Source organism: Erythrolamprus reginae, unplaced genomic scaffold, assembly GCF_031021105.1.
Source record: "Erythrolamprus reginae isolate rEryReg1 unplaced genomic scaffold, rEryReg1.hap1 H_67, whole genome shotgun sequence".
Classification (NCBI taxonomy): domain Eukaryota; kingdom Metazoa; phylum Chordata; class Lepidosauria; order Squamata; family Dipsadidae; genus Erythrolamprus; species Erythrolamprus reginae.
In genome coordinates, this window is record NW_027248525.1 from 20,954 (window position 1) to 28,227 (window position 7,274).

A 7,274-nucleotide genomic window follows, 5' to 3' on the forward strand; every position below is an offset into this window, starting at 1 on the left:
CAATGCTGCCCTCTAGGGGATCAATGGACTTCCAACAGATAGACTCTCTAAATTCCGACGGTGATGGAATTAATGTGAACATGGACGATCCCAGTGGTGGGCGACTAAGAGTAGAGGGTTACGGCGGTAGGAACAGGACAGAGCCTATGTTGAGCAATGCTGCCCTCTAGGGGATAGATGGACTTCCAGCAGATAGATTTTCTCAATTCCAACGGTGATGGAATTAACATAAACATGGACGATCCCAGTGGTGGGCGACTAAGAACAAATGTCCCCCCACGGCGGCCCAGCATAGGGCGTTTTTTTTTAAAAAACTATCCAACGTCCTTTTCTCGGGTTTTGTTCTCATCTTCTTCAACGCGCCCCCTCTCGCTCTTATCTGGGGCAGGAATCTCAGCTGAGAAAAGGCAAACCCAACACACACACCCTTGTTTGGAGCATGGCTGAGTTTGAAATGGCTTCTAATGCCTCCCCCCCCCCGCCACGTTTTGTGTCGGAAAAGATTTTTTTAAAAGATTGTTACAAACGCCATCTTGAAACCGTCCCCCCTTCGACCTCTTGACCCGTTAGGGTACAATCAATCCCGCTGTGCTTCGGATGTAGTCATCATTTTCAATTAATCTCTCCCTCTCCCTATCTCTCTCTTTTTAAAGTCCCTCGTCACGCTCCCCCAGTTCGCCACTTCTGGGAATCGCTCCGTAACTCGTTTCTTAATTTCGGCAAACCTCCCATTTTCCCTTTGGCGGGTGACATGCCGCTACCTATAATTTGTACCATCTCTCACAAACCAGGAGCAGCTGGGAAGATAAGCGTGTTTTTAAAATTGACGAATGCTTCCCTGCGGGAATTTGCTTCTTTCTTGGATCGACTGAGTGTCGATCCCTGGCCCGAAGCTATCGCCGAATGGTTTCAAAGCGGGTTTTAAGCTTCGCAGCCAACGTTTCTCGGCTGAAAACGCGGCATGAATTCTCCCTAATTCCCTCGCCGGGAATCAAAATTACCCTTTCTTTCTTTCTTTCTCTCTTTCTCTCTCTCTCTCTTTCTCTCTCTTTCTCTCATTCTTTCTCTCCCTTTCTCTCATTCTCTCATTCTCTCTCTTCCCTGCTCCCTCCCTCTTTCTTTCTCTCTTCCCTCTTTCTTTCATTCTTTCTCTCTCTCTCTTTTCCCTCCCTCTTTCTTTCTTTCTTTTTCTTTCTGTCTTCTTTCTTTCTTTTTCTCTTTCTCTCTTCCCTCCCTCTTTATTTCTCTCTCTCTCTTCCTTCCCTCCCTCCCTCTTTCTTTTTTCTTTCTTCCTTTCTTTCTTTTTCTTCTCTCTTTCTTTCTTTCTTTCTTTCTCTCTCTTTCCACTCCCTCTTTCCTTCCTTCCTTCTTTCTTTCTCTCTTTCTTCTGAAGTCTCTTTCCCCAAAGTTCCTTCTCACAAAGACAAACCAAGTCTTTGTTGTGTATCGCTTCTTGATTTCTTCTGCGCCAAAGCTGGCTTGACGTCCTGAATTTCAGATTTAGCTCGGGATCCGTTTGATCTCTCGCCCCCCCCCCCGCACCACCCCTGTGCAAAAGGGAGAAATTGGCTTCCCCCCAAAAAAAACAAGGATTCCCACGAATGTGCTTTCCCACTCTGTTGTTGCTCGTTGTAAAATGTAAAAAAAAAAAGAGGTCGCGACAAATTCTGTCTTCTTTTTCACGGATAACGACAAGGCTAGGGGGGGAAAAGTACAGTTTTGCAACCGTCCCATTCCGTGACGCCGCGATTAACAATTGGTGCGCCTTGCCCTCCGCAGGAACTGACGGGTGGTGGCAGTTCCCCTGAGTTACGGACCGTCGCTGACCGTCGCGGCTCAGCGTCCAATAACCGACATCCACGACCGATTCGCTTGCGATTGGCCGAACGACCCAGCATAAAAAAAAAAGGGAACAAAAGAAAGAAAAAAATGGCACTTGACGGGTGGAAATTCCGGTTATGATTACGGTTGTCGCGTCCAATCGCTCCCTGCGATTGGACGTCGGGCGACCTCTCCCAGGCCGAACCGAGAGAAGTTTCAACAGGCGCAGCGCGCCTGAAAGGTTCGACGCAACGGGAGAAGTGGTTTGGTTTGGTGGTTTCTGAAAATGGGACTGTTTTGTAAGTGTTGAGGTGTTTTTTGTGAAAATATGGTGCCTGGTAGAATATATATATCCCCCTCTCCTCGACTCGTTTCCCCGAATTCATCAAACTTCTGTCTTGGGCCCTGGTTTTGTTTCATTTATTTATTTTTTATTTTTCATTTATTGTATTTCTATGCCGGAATGTGGAGGGTTTTATTTGGTCTCAGTTCTTCCCAGCGTTCGCAACACGTTGGATTATACGTGGAGGTTGTTGCAGAATTTTGTAGTTGCGGGAAAACAAACAACAAAGGAGTAATTGTCCTGGGAGTCTGCGGAGAGGGGCGGCATACAAATCTAATAAATTATTATTATTATTATTATTATTATTATTATTATTATTATTATTATTATTAATGGAGGCTGGCACGAATCTCGGCGGAGATCCCCAAGCGATTTTTCTCCGGTCCTGAAGCAGATTATTTTTATTTTTATTATTTGGCAAGCAAACCAACATAATCCAAGCAGAGGGTTGCGAGTTCGAAAATCCAACGAGCCCAGGACAACCGCCGCGGATTGCCTCCGAAGAAACGGATCGGCCCAATTGGGTTCCGTTGCTCCATCCACCCCTCTGCCCCCTAATTTTTTAAATTTTTTTTTTTTAAAAATTAGGCCTCCCTCTCCTTGCTCTCCTGAGTCCACACTGAGGACTAGAATCTTGCTTCCAAAGGAGAGAACCTTGTGTACGGTCTAGGCCTAGGTTGAAAAATGGATCTCGGGATGGACAAGAGAGAATTGGAGGGAGGGGTAGAAACCTTGCTACGTTCCTTCCTTCCCCCCCCCTCTTTCCCCCCCCCCCCTCATTTCTTTGGCCAGATTGTTAACTTAAAAATAAATAAAACAAAGTTTTAATCGTTGGCATCAGTTGAGTTTTTTTTTTTTTTAAAGACATGGACGGAGGCGTCGTTCCAGTCTGAGCCAGTGGGGGGCGCCGCAACCTTAAGATTCTACAGAGTAAATATTCTCTCTTCTTTTTTTCTGAAGAAATTTGAGTAATTAAAAAAGGAAAACATGGAAAATTAACTTGGATGATTGGAGTGCAGGTTTTATATTCTAATGGGGTGAGAAGAAATAAAATATAAAAGCAGAAAAAAGAAAATAAATTTTCCTTCTGGGATTATTAAGGCTTCTGTTGCCTTTCCACCTCTGGTTTAAAGCTGTTTGTTGCTGTGCAGCTACAGTATTGAGCTTTTATTTATTTGATTATTGATTGATTGATTGATTGATTGATTGATAGATATGCCACCCAATCCCATGGGACACAGGGCGGCCTACAGCAAGAATAAAAACGGTATAAATAGTTAAAATACAGTACAACAATTAAAAGTACAATTAAAGCCTCCAGGGCAAGTGATGGTGAGCCTTTTTTAGTTCCCAGAATTCCCCCTGCCAAGATGGGTGAATCAGTTCAACGTCTGGAGTTCTGCCAACTTAGGTGGGCTACAACTCCCAGAATTCCTCCTGCCAAGACGGGTGAACAGCTTCAACATCTGGAGTTCTGCCAACTTAGGTGGACCACAACTCCCAGAATTCCCCCTGCCAAGACGGGTGAACAGCTTCAACGTCTGGAGTTCTGCCAACTTAGGTGGACTTCAGCTCCCAGAATTCCCCCTGCCAAGATGGGTGAACAAGTTCCACATCTGGAGTTCTGCCAACGTAGGTGGACTTCAGCTCCCAGAATTCCTGCTGCCAAGATGGATGAACAAGTTCCACATCTGGAGTTCTGCCAACGTAGGTGGACCACAACTCCCAGAATTTCTGCTGCCAACACAGGTGGACAGCTTCAACATCTGGAGTTCTGCCAACTTAGGTGGACTTCAGCTCCCAGAATTTCTGCTGCCAACACAGGTGGACAAGTTCAACATCTGGAGTTCTGCCAACGTAGGTGGACTTCAGCTCCCAGAATTCCTGCTGCCAAGATGGGTGAACAAGTTCAACATCTGGAGTTCTGCCAATGTAGGTGGACCACAACTCCCAGAATTTCTGCTGCCAACACAGGTGGACAAGTTCAACATCTGGAGTTCTGCCAACTTAGGTGGACTTCAGCTCCCAGAATTCCTGCTGCCAAGATGGGTGAACAAGTTCAACATCTGGAGTTCTGCCAACGTAGGTGGACCACAACTCCCAGAATTTCTGCTGCCAACACAGGTGGACAAGTTCAACATCTGGAGTTCTGCCAACTTAGGTGGACTTCAGCTCCCAGAATTCCTGCTGCCAAGATGGATGAACAAGTTCCACATCTGGAGTTCTGCCAACGTAGGTGGACCACAACTCCCAGAATTTCTGCTGCCAACACAGGTGGACAGCTTCAACATCTGGAGTTCTGCCAACTTAGGTGGACTTCAGCTCCCAGAATTTCTGCTGCCAACACAGGTGGACAAGTTCAACATCTGGAGTTCTGCCAACTTAGGTGGACTTCAGCTCCCAGAATTCCTGCTGCCAAGATGGGTGAACAAGTTCAACATCTGGAGTTCTGCCAACGTAGGTGGACCACAACTCCCAGAATTTCTGCTGCCAACACAGGTGGACAGCTTCAACATCTGGAGTTCTGCCAACTTAGGTGGACTTCAGCTCCCAGAATTCCTGCTGCCAAGATGGGTGAACAGCTTCAACATCTGGAGTTCTGCCAACATAGGTGGACCACAACTCCCAGAATTTCTGCTGCCAACACAGGTGGACAAGTTCAACATCTGGAGTTCTAGCAATGCAGGTGGATTTCAGTTCCTAGAATCCCCCTGCCAATACAGGTGAACAACATCTGGAGTTCTACCAACTCGGGTGGACTTCAGTTCCCAGAATTTCTGCTTCCAACACAGGTGGACAACTTCAACATCTGGAGTTCTGCCAACTTAGGTGGACTTCAGCTCCCAGAATTCCCCCTGCAAATCCAGGTGAACAACGTCTGAAGTTCTACCAACTTAGGAGGACTACAACTCCCAGAATTCCTGCTGCCAACATGGGCGAACAGCTTCAACACCTGGAGTTCTGCCAACTTAGGTGGACTTCAGCTTCCAGACGCTACCGTACAAGCAAGCTCCTGGCTTTGAGGAGGACAAGTTCTTTTGATTTTAATCTTTAATACGGCACCGATACCGTAAATCTAATAAATCTAATAAATGCAGAATAACCTCCCGGGGGGTGGGAGAAGCAGGCGCCATGAGGTCTCTGGGCCCGAAGGACTCAATGCCACTTTTGGCTGGACGGTGGAGTGGAGTGGGGTTTCTGAGCAGAACATGAGGTGCTGCCCGGCAGGACAGAGAGTGACCGCTTCAGCCAAAGCAGGGGAGGCTTTGATCCTGCCGGCTGCCCTCATCACCGCGCCTGGATCTGGGCCCAAATCTTCTGGGAAAACCTCCCGCCGTGTTGCCTTTGGCTCGGGTGGAACAGGTGGCAGAGAGAGAGAGAGAGAGAAGGGAAACTTATTGCCCGGTGTGCGTTGTTTGCCTTGTACACACTTACACAGAGACACTTTTAGTAGTGATAGGGCTGGAAAGAAAGCATCAGAGAGTACCAAGGGTCCCACAATCCTCCTTCCTCCTCCTCCTCTTCCTCCTCCTCCTACTTCCTCTCCTCCTCCTACTTCCTCCCCTTCCTCTTCCCCAGACCCCAACATCCTCCAGGCACCGGCACATCACTTCCACTGCTTCGTTGACTGGACATGGGGTGGAGATGTATAACTGGGTATCATCGATGTATTGATGATACCTCACCCCTTGCCCGTGGATGATCTCGCCCAGCGGTTTCATGTAGATATTAAATAGCAGGGGGGAGAGGGCCGACCCTTGATAAACCGAGAGGTCGACCTCTGACCCCCCCACTAACACCGACTGCGATGGACCAGAGAGGTAGGAGGAGAACCACTGAAGAACAGTGCCTCCCACTCCCAACCCCTCCAGCCGGTGCAGAAGGATACAATAGTCAATGGTATTGAAAGCTGCTGAGAGGTCAAGAAGCACCAGGACAGAGGATAAACCCCTGTCCCAGGCCTGCCAGAGATCATCCATCAACGTGACATTTGCTAAAAAAATAACAGGTGATAAAATTGGGCAGGCTATAGAAACATAGAAAACGGACGGCAGAAAAAGACCTCCTGGTCCCTCTAGTCTGCCCTTCTACTATTTCCTGTATTTTATTTTAGGGTGGATCTATGTTTATCCCAGGCGTGTTTAAATTCAGTTCCTGACCAACCACCTCTGCTGGAAGTTTGTTCCAAGCATCTCCTCTTTCAGTCAAATAATTTTCTCACGTTGCTTCTGACCTTTCCCCCCAACTCACCTCAGATTGTGGCCCCCTTGTTCTTGGGTTCGCTTTCCTATTAAAAACACTTCCCTCCTGAACCTTATTTAACCCTTTCACATATTTAAAAAGAGTGACTTAGGGCTGTTTTCAGTCTCAACAAATATATATATGTCACAGCGGAAGGGAAGCGTCTGGTTTGAAGGTCACCCCTTCGTCGTAAGCCGAGGACGGCCTATAATTTGCACCGAAAACCAGGCCTTTGGGATGCCACGGATTCACTTAATGACCGTGTTCCTAAGTTACCAACGGCAGCGATTCACGCTTCATAACCACGGGGACAAAATTCCCTTAACAAATGTCTTGCTTTGCGACATCAATTTGGGGCTCTCTCTTGTGGTCGTACAACGAAGACTCCACTCACAGCGGCTATAGGGGGATGACCTCTCATGTCCCTTCCTGGCTGTCCCATCTCACGAGTCCATGCCTCCGGGAGTTAAACCTTGGTCTCTTCAGCCTTGAAAGACGGCGTTTAAGGGGTGATTTGATCGAAGGGTATAAAATTATGTGCAGCATAGAAAAGGTGGATAGAGAAAAACTCTATCACACAATGCTAGGACGAGGGGGCCCTCCCTAAAACTCATAGGTTAGAAAGTGAGGACAAATCAAGGGAAATATTTCTTCACCCAGAGGGTCCTTGGTTAGAAAAATAGAAGACTGACGGCAGAAAAAGACCTTATGATCCATCTAGTCTGCCCTTATACTATTTTCTGTATTTTATCTTAGGATGGATATATGTTTGTCCCAGGCATGTTTCAATTCAGTCCCTGTGGATTTACCTACCACGTCTGCTGGAAGTTTGTTCCAAGGATCTACTACTCTTTCAGTAAAATAATAC